Source organism: Archocentrus centrarchus, chromosome 12 (assembly GCF_007364275.1).
Source record: "Archocentrus centrarchus isolate MPI-CPG fArcCen1 chromosome 12, fArcCen1, whole genome shotgun sequence".
Lineage (NCBI taxonomy): Eukaryota > Metazoa > Chordata > Actinopteri > Cichliformes > Cichlidae > Archocentrus > Archocentrus centrarchus.
This window is the reverse complement of record NC_044357.1, coordinates 14,008,037-14,025,960: the sequence shown is the minus strand read 5'-3', so window position 1 is coordinate 14,025,960 and position 17,924 is coordinate 14,008,037.

Sequence of the window (17,924 nt, the reverse complement as noted above, 5' to 3'; positions counted from 1 at the left end):
TGTTTCACTTTCAATATTATATAGGCATGACAACAAATATTGTCATGGTTATGGAAATATGATTAGTTTCCTCTGTATCCTCACTGGATACAGAGGAAACTGTCTCCTGCATTAACAGCTGACATTAAGTATGGGGAGCTGCTGTGGAAAATAAGTCTTGGTAGATGTAGTGTTCAAATGTAACCATGTCCTATATTTACACACAGATATAAAGAGGCTAGGGCGAGGAATATGACCGTTTGCACAAAGAGAAAGAACAGCTTTATACTTTCTATTAAACTTACTTCTAACCTTGGAAAATTCACAGAATTACAACTGAATGAAAACACCCCTGACTGTCAGTCGAGGCTGCCTAGCTAATATGTCTCATTGGCAAAAGCATCGCTGTTCTCAGAACAGCACAGACGATTTAGTAAGAAACATACTGAATTAAATCACATAAGTAATTGCATCATATAATCAAATAAGTAAATAAGGTTACAGCACTTGTCTATTAAGAAACTTTCTACCACAGTCAAATCATCAAATATGAGTGCCCGTGATACTAGCTGACATAAATGCTGGGTGGTGTCAAATGTTCTACTTTTTTTAAACAGCAAAGTGCTGCGTTTGAAGCACCTCACTCAAACATCTGTCCTCTCTACTATATGTCTGAATAGACATCCAGATACGGGAAGCTTTGAGTAGCCTGTTATTATCTTGCCACACAGACATATTTAGACAAAATGTCTGGAAATCTGACAGCCTATAGATCAAGAGTGGGCAAATTTTTTGGCTCTGGGGCCACATTGACTTTTTGAAATTTGACAGCTGGGCCGGGCCAGCACCAGCACCAGACGCATACATATCAAACATAAACATGAAAAAGGCATTACAGTGTTAATACTTATATTTACTTTTAGTGAGTGTTGTTTTTGCCAGTGCATCAAAGTCTGGTGTTAGTTTTGTTGTAGCAATTCTCAGAATTCTCGACATCAATCATAATTATGATATGATTTGATTTGGGCAATTCTTCCAAAAAAGACCAACGGGCCAGGTGTGGTCCACGGGCTGCAGCTTGCCCACCCCTACTATAGATAGATGATGACTGAGAGGCTGTGGCCAACTTTACACAATAGATAGTCTGGTCTGGTTGGTTTGTTGGTTGGTTGGTTGGCTGGATGCACGGTTGGTTGGATAATCCCCTGATTGCCCCCCCCCCCCCCCCCCCCCCCCCAAAAAAAAATAGTATTATTGCCTCTCAACATCCCTCATTTTATTGATTAAAATTCCATTTCATCATTGAGGCAAATGGTTTTTATTCTGTTCAGTCCACTTTGACAGCAAAATGTTTGCAACAATCTCTCTAAGTGGTTAAGTGATATGGTTTGTTATGGTGCCCTTATGTCCATGCACTGCACTAATCTGACAAACAGTAATAGCTGTTCAGAGGGTTCTTAAAAGTCACATCACACTCCATAAAATGAAAGTGAGCACTGGCATCGAAGCAACAGAGAAGCCTCAACATAAAGATCTATTACTTTAACTCTACTACACTCAGTGGCAATAGCATGATAATTGTCCCTAATAACAATTTGTGATAAAGCACTGAGAAATCAGTGTTTTTCTAAACTTGGCATCTCCTTCTCGGGAAACCAGATGGCCTCAGTGCTTTTCCTTCACTTCTGCTCTGCAAGTTTTTACTCCTCTCTGTGCCTGGAGGCAGACTCCCTGCCAAAGTCTGTTGCTATGTTTTCTGCCTGTGAATCATCATCCGCACAAGTATTTTTCTCCTATTTGTTACTTTTCATTGTATTATGCGTTGGCTGTGATACTCTGTTTATCCCCATATTTAAAGTCTTAGTCCAAACTTCAATGCACTTGATGAGTCGCAGACTTAATAAGATGTATGCGCCTGTGTGCAGTAAAAAAATCCAAAAGTCCACAAGGGGTCACTAAGTGAACAGGGGTCAGTATGTCACTGTTTAAACTGCACAAAGGTACTTCAGCAGGCTAGGTGACCACATCACCACTCATACAAGTCAGATGTTAAGTGCTGATTGAGATTAGTGCTGCTAGTCCTGGCAGGCACTGTTCAATGAGCTTATTAATAATATATATATATATTTTTTGTGATGTTTTTAGAGCTTTTAACAATTTCTAAATCACATCTGAGCTGAACTGCTTCTATGGGCTACTGATTCGGTGAAAATGTAGTTACGTTAATATTACTGCTGAAAATATGAAGCATATTTTGAGGTTTGATAATATGCACACATACATTTTGCATAGGCTGTATAAACTGACTAGTTCTGAATTCTAAACTATAATTAACCAACACACAAGTTACACATTATAAATATACATTCCTCCCACTGAATAAGTGCTCTCTGTCACTTCAGAGTGAATGAGTCACAGAGCAGCAGGTATTCACTGCTACCCAAGGACATTTCAGCCTGTAAGTTTGATTAGATTATAAAATACCTGTGACGGATTGTTGACATTTACATTGTTTTAAAAAATTATTCCCTCCTAAGGAAGGTTTCATTTAGGAGCATTTTTTTTTAAATGAAATTTTCCAGTCACCAGTCTCCCTTTGCAATACAGGTAATTGGATTATTAAAAAAGATTGGACACTTTGGAGAGGTTGCTCTTTAGCGTTCTTACTAGAAGGGAAAATTGATTGTTGCTATGGTTACAAAATATTACGTAGCTTGACGGACAAATAAGGTCAAGCTATTAAAAAAAAAAAAAATGAATGGCTGGGAAATGGAAACAAATCTGAAACCAGAGGCAGTCACAGATGGTTAAGTTTGACATTTTACTCTATTGAAAAAGTTTTTTGGTATGTTTGTTGTTTTAACCAAAATGTCTATTATGCTTGATTAAATGACTTCCAAATTACCAAAGCTGGTTAGAATAGTGATGTTATTACAATTTTCCTCTGGCTCTGGGAAAAATTCCTCTTTGCAGGAAAACCTCTAATATAGATGGAATAAGAGGGACTTTAAAAACAGGATAATATAAACTATGCAAACAGCTTGTTAACTAGTATAAACTGGGATGTATTTAAAGAGTGTGAATAGTCAGAGGTGGGGAGTAACAAAGTACAAATGCTTTGTTACTGTATTTAAGTAGAATTTTCAGATATCTGTACTTCACTTGAATATTTATTTTTTCTGACAGCTTTTTACCTTTACTCCCCACATTTTAACGCAAATATCTGTACTTTTCACTCCTTACATTTTCAAAACAGGTTCATTACTTTAGGTTTAATGCAGAGTTTGGTTACATCAAGTGTAGCAGAGGGGAATTTTATTTTAAGCTGATGACGCTTAGATTCATTCACTGAATTTCACCTTTATACAAACTGTATACTGTCTAGTATAGAGACAGTATAAACAGTATACTGCCAGTGTAAAAAATCAGCCCAAATAGGTGTGAAACATTTGCTTATATCTTGTTGAATCCAGTTGTGTAAATCCACAAAGAGCAGTAAACCTCAGAGCAGCAGCAGCAGAGGTCAGCTGATCACAGCCTGTACAGTATTACTTGCATAAAAAATGTCTGTACTTTTCTGACCTCTGGTTAATACTGGCTAAGAAATAAACATGACCAAAATAATTCATTCAAAGAATGGAAAAAAATCATCAATCACTAAATATGTTGATGGCCAAATGAGAAGGAGAAAAGCCAGTCGCACTCAGTAGGACAGGTGCTGGATGATTAAAAAAACAACAATTCCAGCAGATATTCAAACAGATGGACCTGTTCCCGTAAAAGGATTTTATATGCTGTGCAATATTTTGGCTCAGAAGTCTGAGAAAAGAACCTTGCACTTGAAAACATTGCACAGCTAATAAAAATCCTTAGATGGGATCTGACTGTTGTGTGAGTCCATATGTGCTCATGCAGTACAACACAACCAGAGGGATGTTCCAGAACTTATCTAATCACTGTCTTTAAACATCACGAATATACACACACTGTCAAATCCGTGTTTCTCATTTGTATGTGAGCACACGTTATGTATTCAAATACTTACAGTATCACGGGACCGAGTTATGATTCACTGTGCTGTCAATCAGATGCTGGAGAGCAAAGCCGCTCTGGCCTCATGTCATTTATCACTAGCCACAGGGGAGAGGTCAGGCTCATTACTGTCTGTTCTGGTGAGCCCCGGGCTCACTATGATGCACAGCAGCCCACAGTCTTAATAAAAGGGGCCGGATGGTTCTCACACTAATAGAAATTGAGTTTTGTTCAGACCAGCACATGGAATCAAGTATTTCTACCTTAGATAATTCTCCCTATTGCTCTTTCTGTTGTTAAAAGGGAAGAGGGTCCACGCTCAGGATTTTTACCATTGATTTTGGTTAAATCTTGTTAGACATGTTTTTATAAAAAAAAAAAAAAAGAAAAGAAAAAGAAAAAAAAAAAAGGAAGCTTGCATCCAGTCAAGCGTGTTTAAAATCAGAGTTCTACTACATTGCTGAAGTAAATGTTGTGAAATGGGAAAATCCTATTCAATTATGTATAATATGCCTATAGATACAATTATTATTATTATTTTGCCTGTCTTGTGTTCTAGTTCCAGTTTCCAACTTCTTTTATAGTCAGTCACATGAATCACACTGTGAATGTGGTCAGTAGAAAAGACTTGATATTTTTTTCATAAATTTGAGCACTGTGTTTATTTTATTTTATTTTCTCTCAACTATTTTTCAATCAGCTCTCAGTTTTGACCAAAAACCTTTATTTCTGTTTCAAACACCTATCATATCACTGGCTTCCTGTTTATCCATTACAGTTTATCAATAAGAATTGAGCTCACTTCATTACTTTTGTCTAAACACCCCCCTGAGTTGTAAAATTACCTATTTCATGGAGCACAGCACTGTTGGTCGGCATTACTACAGGTCTAAATTATTTCACCATAGGTTCACCTTATTCATACAGCAGTTGCCAGATATTGATCACAAATGTTGGATTTCACTTGGAGTAATGACTCAGTACAGACAGTGTAAGGTTTATGCCACAGCTGCTCTAAATTAACAGTATTGGTAATTATCAAAATAATTTTTTATGTTTCTGAAATGATTAATCCACCAGTAATCTTAAGCTCTTCAATGGAAATTACATTTGAATGCTAAAATATAATTATTGTTGTTATCCATGAATTTTCAAATTTACAGTTTTACAAAAAAGCAGACAAAAATAGCAAATTCTTATATTTTTGATTAAGATGTTATTTGCTTGCATTTATGAACAGAAAAATCTATTTTAGTGGTTAAATGCTATGCTTGATTCATTTTTGACCTCTAATAGAAGCGCTGGCTCAAATTTGGGTATAAAAATGTGAATTGAATTCAGTTTTTTATTTGCCTGATAAACAACAATATCACTTTTAGTTGTAAACAAGTTTTGGATAGATTTCTAAAACATTTGGGTTTTCTTAATTTTATGACAGGTGGTCTAATAAATTTGATAAGCACTGTATCTTATGTAGAAAAATCACAAAAACACTCTAACACGCACTATTTTATCAGTCACTGGAATTTCTCACAGATATCTAGATTGTTTTCATTGTTATATTCTTTGGACAGCCTAAAGACAGGCATGTTAATGCAGTGACATACTAAGCAATCCGTAACAACATCCTGCTTGTAATAGTCCTGTCCCACTGGAAAAAAATCAATGAACAAAATGGTGATAAAGAGCAGACAGTAACTCTTTTTAGTTAAATAATGTGTGACCATCCTCAGTGTTACAATGAAAAATAAATATTGTATTTGGTTTCCTTTAAAAGCCACTTTGCCGTACTTTTTTTCTTCTATAATACAGTTTGTAGTTTGATTTGGGATTTAGAACCCACCATTTCCTCAGTTACACCTGAGAACAGTATTATCAGGACATTGCAATGTGTGCATAAAGAAAGGAAGACACAGTCTGGTGATGTGCAGTATTTAACAAGGCATAAAAAAGATAAAGACACATCAAAAGCTCAGTATGACTGTGCACCATTGCCCTGCTGCATTCACTGGTCACATATTAATTGGTGTGTGTGCTCATCTTTTCTTTTTTCCCGGTGTGTGTGAGAGTGCACATGGAGATCCAAACCAGACTGCAACTAATGAAATAAAAGCTCAGAACTTCACTCTTAAGTTTTATTTCAGGCCTCATTAAGGACAGAGTGACTCAGCTCTAATGATGAAGAGAGACAGAGAAGTAAAAAATGATATAACTGATATATATATATATATATATATATATATATATATATACAGCTTTAAAAGGTGTTACACGAAATGAATTAATTTCATGTTATGCAGCGCCACCTACTGGAACACGTTTGCAACAGCCTTTTAAACCCACTGACCTGCACACCAGCAGAATTTAAATCCATCGATCACTCAGATGAAAAAAAAAAACCTGCATTCAATTAGAAGTCACATTGCAAGCTGAGTAATGTGTGCTCAGAGAGCAGTGCTTTTCCAAAGGCACGTCGCACTCTGATTTGTTGAAATGTCATTACCACATCTCTGTTTTCTCTATCTGCAGGATTCCTTGTTCTGCAGTTGGAATAAAACTGTGAAGGTTAGGGCATATTTGAGCATGTCAAATATTTAGGCGTATTTGGGTGAGATAATGATGTCTCAAGGTTTTTGGACACCCGGGAAGAAAACAAACAAACAGATGCTGTGAAATAACACTTCAGTAACTTTAGCAACTTTAGTAATCAAAGACAACGGCTTTATCCCCTCTCTGGTTTGTTGCTGTTTGTTTTCCTCTGTTCTTTTCTAGGATACCATCGCATTTCTTTACACAACAAACACTTTAGGCTTCGTCCTTAAATCTGACCTCAGCAGCATATTTTCTTTCACTCATATTTTCTTTTTCCTTTGATGACACATTCATCTGTGAAATGGCTCAGAGGCTCTTACTCTCACTGCATTTGCCTGGATGTCATCCATGCTTTGAATCATCGGACACTTGGTAGACTGTGGAGGAGTGATGACAGTTTGGTAGTTAGTCACTCCTTAGGTGTTGGTACATGTTTTAATGTAAAAGTAGGTGCAGCCACAGAAAGTGGAAAAAAGAAAAGGTGTAATATTATCTTAGTGCAGGCGCTTTTGTTTTGTTTTTTTCTGTCAAAAGCACCTACCTGCACCCCAGAGTGTCTTACATGTACCATGACTAAACAAAAATCACCCATGTGATTGTTGACCTTAACATTAGTTTAAAATATGCTCCCTGGCCTCTTCTTTTGGTAGTATTGGGTTGAACGCCTGTTGCCCTCAGAACTGCTTTAATTTTTCATGGCACAGATTCAACAATATGCTGGAAACATTCCTCAGAGTTATATTGACATGACAGCAGCACACAGTTGCTGCAGATTTGTCGGCAGCACATCACCAGTACACCACCACCAGCAGCCTGAAGCATTGACGCAAGGCAGGATGAATCCGTGCTTTCATTTTTTTTTTTTTTAAACACCAAATTCTGACCATACCATTCAAACAAGGCATTTCCTCCCAGAGAACTGCCGCTCACTGGATAGTTTCTCTATTTCAGACCAGTCCCTGCAAACCCTAGAGATGGCTGTGTGGGAAAATCCCAATAGATCAGCAGTTTCTGAAATACTCAGACCAGCCCATCTGACACCAACAACCATATTGCATTCAAAGTCACTGTAATCACCTTTCTTCTCCATTCTGATGCTCAGTTTGAAATTCAGCAGGTCGTCATAACCACGTCTACATACCTAAATGCACTGAGTTGCTGCCATATGATTGGCTGATTAGGTATCTGCGATAAGAAGCAGTTGAACAGGTGTACCAACAAAGTGGTCAGTGGGTCTAAGTTTTTATCATTTTGTCATTTTTAATTCTACAAAACAAACTACAAATTGCAAAATGCAAATTCACAGCACATGTTTGACACTTTTGACACACTATCAGGTATTATAATATAACTCTAACAATGTTTTAAATCCCTTTCTCCATATTTCTGTAATTATTGTTATCTATTTTGTCTTTTCCAGCAACAGGTATCCCTAAATACATATTACAATTTCTTCTTGTGCTTAAATATCTGTAATAAAGAGATGTACAGTAAAATCAATGGAAATTTTAAAGGAAAAATATTTTTGTAAATACTGGGTAACTAATTTATTATTATCAGGTTGCTCTAAAAGTTCCCTGAAAAAGTTGATCCAAAATGTTGCAGCAAGAGTACTGACAGGGACTAGAAAGAGACAGCAGATTTCTCCCATATTGGCTTCTCTCCATGTTGGATGGAGAGAATTTTCCTTTGTGATGAAGCTTATAGTTAGAGCTGGATCAGGTGACCCAAAACCCTCCCTTAGTTATGTTGCAATAGGCCTGCTGGGGGGGCTTCCCATGATGCACTGAGTGTTTCTTTTTCTTTTCACACTCTGTCTTTTGTCATGTTTCCCTTCCCAGCAGATGGCTGCTCCCCGTTCAGCCTGGTTGTGTCGGCGGTTTCTTGCTGTTAAACGATGTTTTTCCTTCCCGCTCTCGCCAAGCGCTTGCTCATAGGGGGGTTGTCTGATTGCTGGGGGTTCTCCATATTTTTGTAGGGTCTTTACAATATAAAGTGCCTTGAGGTGACTGTTGTGATTTGGCGCTACATAAATAAAATGGAATTGAACTGAATTATTGAAGATGAAATCAGAAAAGCATGAGTAAGGCATTTCAGCTGTCTACATACTCTTACTTTGTATATATGTTGCTCCAGTAGCTTCCAAATTTGTACCGTTTTCCTTTTTTCTTTTTAACTCTTTGACTACACAGTAAATACAGAGGAATTAACACAATATTCCACTAAAGAAGGTTAAAAAAATTTTGTTGTGCATTTTGTCACCGCTTTCTTTTTCCATACGTGTACAGTAATGAGTCACAGGATACAACGGTCGGTTTTAATGAATTTCAGCCATTACATGATAGCTTTTAGGGAGTAACCTACATGACTATGACTAAGATAATTACACTGGTGGGGTGATACCAAGATTAACCCTTACCTTACGTAATACCTCTTTAAATTACAGTTTTTTTTTCTTTACTGCCACCTAACAACCCAACATTGGGTTCATTCATTCTGGTTTCACTGGTGAAAATCTCTAACACTCATTCAGTGATCTCCATGGTACTGCTGTGCTTGACCAGCATAGTTTCCTCAGATACTCCCGATGTTTCCCACCTGGACACCCTCACAGCCTCAGAGTGAAAGCTGCTGGCTTTGCATGCCACAGGTGTGGGATTCATGGGGTTTTATGGCTCTGACCCACTTTACCATCAGGTCAAATACAAGTCAGGCATTTCACAGTGTCAGACTCGCCCTGTAAAACAGCACGACAATGACCTGCCTACAGAAAATCACCACTAGATGGCACCACTGATACTAAAATAGCAAAGACATGTTATACGAGTTTAACAACACAACATATATTTAGGACTGTTTTTAATTTAACTGAATGTGACAAAATATATTTTTCTATCTAGCACACACAGACAATTTAATTGCACAGCTGATCATCCTAAATAACTATTCTATAAATACAGAACAATACTTATTTCTAGAGTCCAGTTTTGTGCCATGCCTCTTTTATAGATCAAAGGTCAAAAAACCTTTCTGCAAAGGATACACCTGCGCATCCTCGATTATAGCTCCTCAAGCAAGCCTCCTCTTTTCTCTGCCCTCCTCGTGCAGCTTAAGAAGCCAGAGTTCCTTCATCATGGCGTACTGAGATTGATATCTGGGTCACAGGCAGGTGGAAGGAGAACAGAGAAGATGAGAAGGCACAAAATATTGAAATGAGAAAAGCCCATGGAGTGCAGTCGAGCCCCTCTAAATGTGTGTAGACTAAATGGACGTTCTAACAAATATGATGTGACATGCACTTACATGGAAGCACTGGAGATATTAGAGCAATTAGAAAGAAGCTGTTAGCAGTCTTGTAGTGCATTGTTAAGAAAAGGTCTGTGGCCCAGTGTAAACACTGAAGGAAGTAAAATATAATTTAAGTATAAATTATGTGATGATACAAATGATATAAATAGCTGAAAATGGCTAGAGGGTGGACAGTGGTCAAGAAATAAGTCTGGTTACAATATAGTTACAGTCTAATAAAATACTGAAAATCAAAGCTCAGTTGCACAAAAACACAAAGTCTCTAAACGATACCTCTTACGTGTGTTGAAGCACGAAACTTTGAACAGATACAGGGACCTCCTGATGATGACAAATACAAGTGATTGGAATTTCTGATAAAGCTTTGGCAAAAATGATGTTGTTTCTATTCAGCGACAACTGTCTTGGAGTACAATGATAAGACTATCAGTGGACCTAATCAGTTGTACGGCGCATGCTGGTAGCAATTTGATGCATCTGCTGAAATCCAAACAACCCCCCCCCCCCCCCCCCCCCCCCAAGAAAACAGCAGTCTCTGTGACTCATTTGAAAACCAAGCTGGGTAAACAGGGAGATCATGTTTAGTGATAACTTTGATTCACGCTCGATTTTAGTCTGATGTGGTCTGTCACTCAACGTGTCCATCTGTGATGTCAGTGTTTTGCTGTTAGGTTACATACTGCATTACACTCAATCCATCTCTGTGTTAAGATGCACTAATCATTTTATACAGTAGACCAAATGATAACACGCTATTTGCTGTACTGCAATAGCACAAGATAACAGAGGTTTGGTGGAGACCAAAACAGAGCGGAAAGAAGCATCCATGTAATTCGTCTATCGCCACCTCAGATCTGACTTTGTAATAGTATTATTATTATGATATTTTTAACATGATATCTGTAGTATTAGTAGTATTGTAGCACAGCCATCATTAGCTCTAAACAGTACTCTAATACACACTGCAATATTTAACCACCACCAAACTTTAAAAAAAAAAAAAAAAAAAGTCAGTCATTAACTGGTAAATAATTAGTGAAGCATTAAACAGGTATGTGTTTCCCTGATTATATGTTTCCCTCGAGAGTCGGTGGAGACCAAAATAAGAGCTACAAGGACACATAAAAATCAACAGTTTTCTATTCAGTTGTTTGGTTTTTGCCCTTAGCTGAAATTGAAAGGAGAAAAACACAGCTCTTCTTCAAATATGCCTTGGGTAAACAAAGTTGTTCACTAAAAGACAGTCTGTTAGAGCTCATGAGGCTCCAGCACAATCTGGACGCGCACTGACTAATAATCCATGTGTATTAGCTGTTCGCATGGCTGATAAGAGGTAACCGCAGACTGTCGTGAGTCATGATGAGAATTTACTCACACTCTGTGACTGTCAAATATGTTTTTCTTTCTCAATCCATAATGATAAGTTCAAAGGGATGTTGTGGAGTTTCAGAGGGAAGGGGACCAGCTTGATGGATGGTTAACTGTACAGTATATACAGCTGGAAACCCACTGCTGTGTTTTTTTTTTTTTTTTTTTGTTCGCTTGTATCCAAGCACCGTGGATCAAGAAGACAACCTCAAAGACCTAATTAGTAAAGGATGTGCTCTTCAAAACATTTCCATTAGAGATGGGTGGGTGGGGGGACAACAACACAGAAAAGGGCAGTGCAAGGGACATCTCAAATTTAAGTTCAAGTTGCTGCTCATTTACAAAGTCTAACATGAGAGCAAAATCATACGAGGTCCATTAAGTACCATGGCAACCTGTTTCAGGTTTGTTTATTCTACCTTTTGATTTTTTTGCTGTAAAATTGACAAGACAGTTGATTATAGTTACAGTTATGGTAGAAACCATATTAAATCTTTCTAGACAAATAAGCACACATTTTCCTCTGTAGTTCTAAAGGAAGGCCCATGTGGTTCTGTGCCATGGATCTGTGGTTTCCAATACAAATCTCTGGCAGGGAAAGAGGCATTTTCACTTTGGCCTGCTGCTATACAGCCTCAGTCACAGTTTCATAACAGCATGCTTCACTTGTTTTCTCAACATTTCCCAACAACAGTGAAACTAAGACCTAAGCTGAGACATATCTGATTCATAATCTGTGTTATGTAAATCCATTATAAACACTGCAGGAACAGTTATTTGACTGAAATCATAGTGATGTAATGCACAATGTTCCTCGTTGGATATCTGAATTCTGAATAGAAAATGTAGCCATAAACTTCTTTAGGTTGCCATAAAACATCTGCAGATGGCTCCAGAGCGCACACATTCACATTAAAAGATGAGGTGCAGCCACTGACACCCCGTTCATGATATCATGTGAAGCGTGTGTGTGGATCAGCGTGTGTATATGTGTGCTAGTGTTGCTGTTGGAGGCTATCCAGGCTTGCAGATGGCCCTGGTTTGTGTTTGCACTGAACGGCTGCAAGCCTCTCGCCTCCCCGGTGACCATGACGAACCATGTGCGCGCACACACAGGACCACTGTACAATTACTTGTTCGAGGGTCGGGGTCTCACACTGCTGCTCTGATTCTGTAAATTGTTCTGTTAGTGATACTGTTGTGTTTTCCCAAGACTGGAGGAATGTCATGCAGGGAATCTGGTAAAAAGGTTCATTACAAAAAAAAAAGAAAAGAAAAGAAAAGAAAAAAAAGCAAGAGGCACACGCAAACACAGACAGAGCATGAGAGGAGAGAAAGATGGGCTGCAGAAAAGTTTGAGCTGAAAAGTGAATACAGGTAATAATAAAAAGTTAAATGAATGGTTGAAACAGCCAGCTAAGACTAACAGTTAAGTAATAGCTAAAATGTTAGTTAACTCTCTAGATATACAATTAAAATAGAGTAATTGTAGCTAAAATTATGCATGAAAGGTTGTTAATTATTTGGCTAAAAGTGTAGATAGTAGATAGTATGGCTGAAATTGCTGGCCAAACCTACAGAAACATACCAAACTTGTTTATTAAAGTTGCTTCCAGCTGCTCCCTTATTCACAAGGAGTCGCCACAACGTGCAGCTCTGTATATCAGGTTTAGCAGGATGCCCTTCCTGATGCAACCTGTCTCCTCCTAGGACCAAACCAGGAAAATTGTTAGCTAAACCTTTAGCAACACAGTTGAAATAGAGTAGCTGCCAAAAATAATGTCAATTATCTGGTTAAAAGTATAGAGTACAATAGTAGTACATTGAGCGTATGAAATAAATTGTGGTTAAACTGAGCTAGATGTAATATAAATGGCTGTAATGGCTGAACTAGAAAGCCAAAATATTCAGCTGAAAGTAACTGAAACAGGAAATTAACAACCAGTGAGAAATGACTGAAAGCAAAAAGATTTTCAGATCCAGTTTAAAACAAGCTGGACTCACTTGAACGTGAAAAGTTTGAGGATGAAATTGTCTGACAGTTTACGTCAAATGAAGAAGGCTGGGATTATTTTTAACATGTTGGTACATTCGTAGGCGCAAACATACCAGATCGCAGTGCTTTTGTATTTGGGAAAGCCCTTACAATCACATCAGCTGTGACGTCTTTTGGGTATGTCCTTAGGTAAATGGTGTTCTCGTTCAATCTGTACTTTGAACGGAAGGTACCAGGTAGAGTAAGCGTACCTGCTTTCACCTGTACACACTCCCTGGCTGGCAGCCACTACTATAGCAACAGCGACAACAACACAGCAGGAAAACCTTTTAGACTTCTTGGGAGATCCTCTGGTATGCATACGCTCAATGTTTGTCGACTCAGGAATGTTGCCTGGGTGACTGGAGGCCATGAAGAGGGAAACCCCTTATCTGCTGATGTTGACGTTCGACCCTTGTCACAGTTTCAAAAGTCAGTTAAATGGAGATGGAAAAAAGAAGACATACACACGCACACCTTTAAGGCTAGTCTATATACAGTATGTGTGTCACCATGGAGATACTGTTTGGGTGGAGCATATGCTCCAGAGGGCATGAATGGTTGCAAAACGAAGACAGAGGAAAAGAGGGCGTCCCTTGGCCTTGAGTCAAAATGGTACACTTACACTTTCAAGCCGGAACTCCAAAGCGGCAGATCCATGAATGAACTGAAAACATAGGCTTGTTGATGTTTGTAAAGGGAGGGAGGGTTTGCCTTTTAAAACCTAACTGTGTGTGATTGCGACATCGTTTTCTGCGTGTTAAGTGTTGTTTTGTGCTTTGTGGATTTAATAATGATTGCAGAGCTGGCTTGTTTGAAAACGGGAGTCTGGTAATGATGCAGAGAAATGAACTTCAGCCATTGTGGAGGTTGAAGGTATGCCTTATCCTAGCTTTGTGCACTCTTGCTTTTACAATCTGGTTAAACTAAATGGCTTTAGAAAATTAACATTGTTTGGGTTAAAATATGTCCTTTAACACATTAACTCTGCACTTATATACAATGCCATGGGGTCATTCACAAGCATCATTACATGTGCGTGAGAGTGAGAGATCCAGGGCTCTGACACCATGGCAGTATTTGCCAATCAACATTTAATCTTTATGCACACAGTCTACATTGCTGTGCTGGAACTAAACCTTTCTTTTTATACCAAATACTGTATAAAAGGCCAATAGGCTGAGGCATGAATTATATTTCCATCATTATTATTGACACAACTCTGATGATCTGATTTCAGTTAATACATTTAAAAATGAAATCAATGGTCTCTGTGTCCTCAGCTGACCATGTTTACAAATGGATCACACATTGGAAAGTTTTTATTCCCCTATCAACCCAGGGAAACAATCCTGATCAGCTGGGGGACGAGGGTGGGTTAAATGAATTTGTTCATTTTTGCTTTTTTTCTTCATCTGAGAAACGCACTCATGTATCATTCACAGTGGGAATTTCCGAGGCCACATTTTGGATTTGAGGATAAAGCAGCTTAAAGAGCAGTGCTGTGCCTTACAATTCCCACACATAATGGAACAGTTTTTTAGTTTTTAGTTGTATTTGCCATCCTTTCTTGTATGTAGTCAGAAAACCTATTATGCACGTCAAGTCAGGCAGGGATAATCAGAAAAAAACAAATGAGTTTGACGCAAGGAAAATTCATGTAAACACTCCCTTAAGTTGGTAAAAAACACTTTGAAAGCTGGAGAAGATTGTGGTGCACGCTTTGCCAAGAGGTTGACATCACTCACAAAAACATGGCAGATGAATGTAAACATAGTAGGAATGTTTGGATTAATTGTGCAAATTCATGCAGTGAATATTATCTTGTTTTCTAATATTTTATTTATTATATGACATTAAGGAGTAACTATTGGTTGCTGTCCACATAGCATGATAGAGATCAGATAGAAAAGTTGTTTATTAGCAGTGAGAAATGCCACTAAGAACGGGACCATCCTAGGAGCTTGTGAATGCACAATTAATATATTCTTTGTGTGCAATCTCTCTGGTTTTGCCCAGAGAAGGCCTGGGTGAATGGGGAGTGAACGAAAAAGCTGTACTAAAAAAAAAAAGAAAAAAAAAAAAACCCCTTCTGTTCTCCATGGGCCTATAAAATAATAAAAATAAGGAAATGCAATGCTTGTGTTTCACTCTGTAACATCATCTTACCTTCTCCTATGAAGCATTAGATAGGCATCCTACACCACTATGAGCTCATAAAAGGCCAGCATTAATAATTTAACTCTCAGTTCTCAAATTTAATCAAATGTTATATCAAATTACATCAGCCAGTAGTGCTGGAATAAGCGGACAGTGAAGAGGATAGAAAGCATTTGTATTTGCTGTTTTGCTGCAACTGCTGCGTTCCCGTTCTATTTTCATTATCAAATTCCCGCTTGATCAGACAAAAGGCTCGTCTTGTGTTACCTGCGATGTTATATTATAAGGCTGAAGATTTTGCTGCAGGCTCGCCTTCTGTGTCATGTTTCGTCTTACTTTTACTGCGCAAAACCTTAAAACTCTGCAGAACAGAGAGAACCAGAAAGCGCAGCAGATTAGCACATCTGCAAGGCTGAGACATTATTCAGTGTTTGTATGAGTCATTCGAGTCTTTACGGAAATTTTATGGGTTTTTCACTGATGTGAACTTTGATATGTATGCAGCAGTTGTCTTTTCTGATTCATTTTTCTTTTTTTTCCCTCCTGCTTATTTTTGAAACATGTGCGTTGATGTTTTCTTTACCGTCTCCCTGAAGGGTTGTGTAAACATTTACTCGAATCATTAGTGGTGATAAATCTAAGCTAAGTTAAAGCATTGATCAATATTACACCATGTCTTCCTATGGAGTCCTCAGGAAGATACCCTGTTGGACAGCCAAATACATCAAGTGACCTTTCCTTTGATAAACAACATTTAAGGTTGCCAAGGCACTTAATCAATTTGGATAATGTTAATATATGCGTTGAAATATTGATAGGGATGATCTACCTCCTATGAGGAGAAGCTCGTTAAAAAACATAATCCCCTGGGCATCCAGCCAGCAGAAAAAGATCAGATGGAGGTGTTTGTGCTGCAGTTGACCTGCTGAATTAAAGATCAATAAAAATTAAATTCAGTCTTAAATGAGCATCAATGATTTATACCCAAGCCCTATATTTAAAAACAAGCATTTGTTAAATATATTTACTTTTTAATGAACACCTTTGTCTCTCCGAGTTGAGGGAATTCAACAATTATTGCTGATAGTGTTGACCACTTTCTGCCATACTTTCTTTGTAGTAAACCAGACGACAAATTTAAACTGCTTTTCTGGAACTGTTGAAATCAGAAACTTTGTTGCATGTTTATCAGAGGGAAAAACAGTGCATTGTGCGCTTGCCCGTAGTGCAACTTGAAAAGCAAGATATGCTGCCGTTGTCATTTACACTGCAATTTATTAAAAGAGAGCTCTGTGTAAACCCGTTCATCTGGTTCCTCAAAGCAGTGGATGGACAAAGAAACCTGGGAACGCGAGAATCCACGCCCTTGCATGCGGCCATTGTATAAATAAGGACAAAGTAACCCATTCACACTCTCGCATACACATGTGTGTGGATGCAGGAGGTGAACTATTTCCATGATGACAGTGAGGGAATCCTGTGACACAATTCTGACGACGAACATTTGATTCAGCTCTGTGTGAAACGGGCCACGCTGATTCAAGTCGATGCAAAATCCAGTTGTGACTCCTCCCATTTTGCATCACTCTATGTGCACCTGGTGATCTTCTCATGCAGGAGAGTAAGAAAATAAAGTGTGTTTCCCAAAATGTCCTTTAAAAGAACTGAATGATTTAGTGGGGAGATAGAAATGATAAAGCCTGTGATTCCAAATCACTGGATCCTACACTTCCCATAATGCAGCTTGATGGAATACTCTTTAATCCCTCCCTATCTGACTCTAGAGAAGACATGTTTTCTCAGGCTTGGTTTTACTAGTCATTGTATGTCAGCTGGCTTTCACGTGTAAAAGAATGAATATAGACCCATCTGAATTTCAGTTTCACACACCTTGATCCATCCTTGCCACTTACATAACCCCACTCGCATTCTCTAGCTGTGCTTCTAGTGTTAAGGACCAATTTAGTATTGTAGCGGATGCTCGGCTGGCCTCAGGTCACGTACGACTGACAATTACAGCCTCTATTGTGTTTCCTACACTTTTGTAAGACATCGTGCCCCTGGCCCTGTCCTTTCAATCACAGCTCCACAGCCACTGTCTGCCCCCTTAATCAAAGCAGAATAAGATTTAGAGAGGAGGTAAACACTCTGGTTTTATGATTGGGCCCCTTCTTACTACGTGGCCTGTGTAATTGAAAAGCCCTCTGTGACTATTTTAAGACACTAGTGGGAACAGACTTCCATCTGTGTGCTATGGCTGGGAATGGGACTCTTGCCTTTTCTCTTACATTCACTGATTGCTAAACAAGTCCTTGGCTCATTCTCCTTCTCTATGATTGCCATATTGCACTGAAAACACACACAAAAATAAAAATCAAACAAAAGCTCAAAATTATTATCTGCTGTGTCACAAAGACTGCCATCTTTCGCTCAATGGAGTTACAATGGC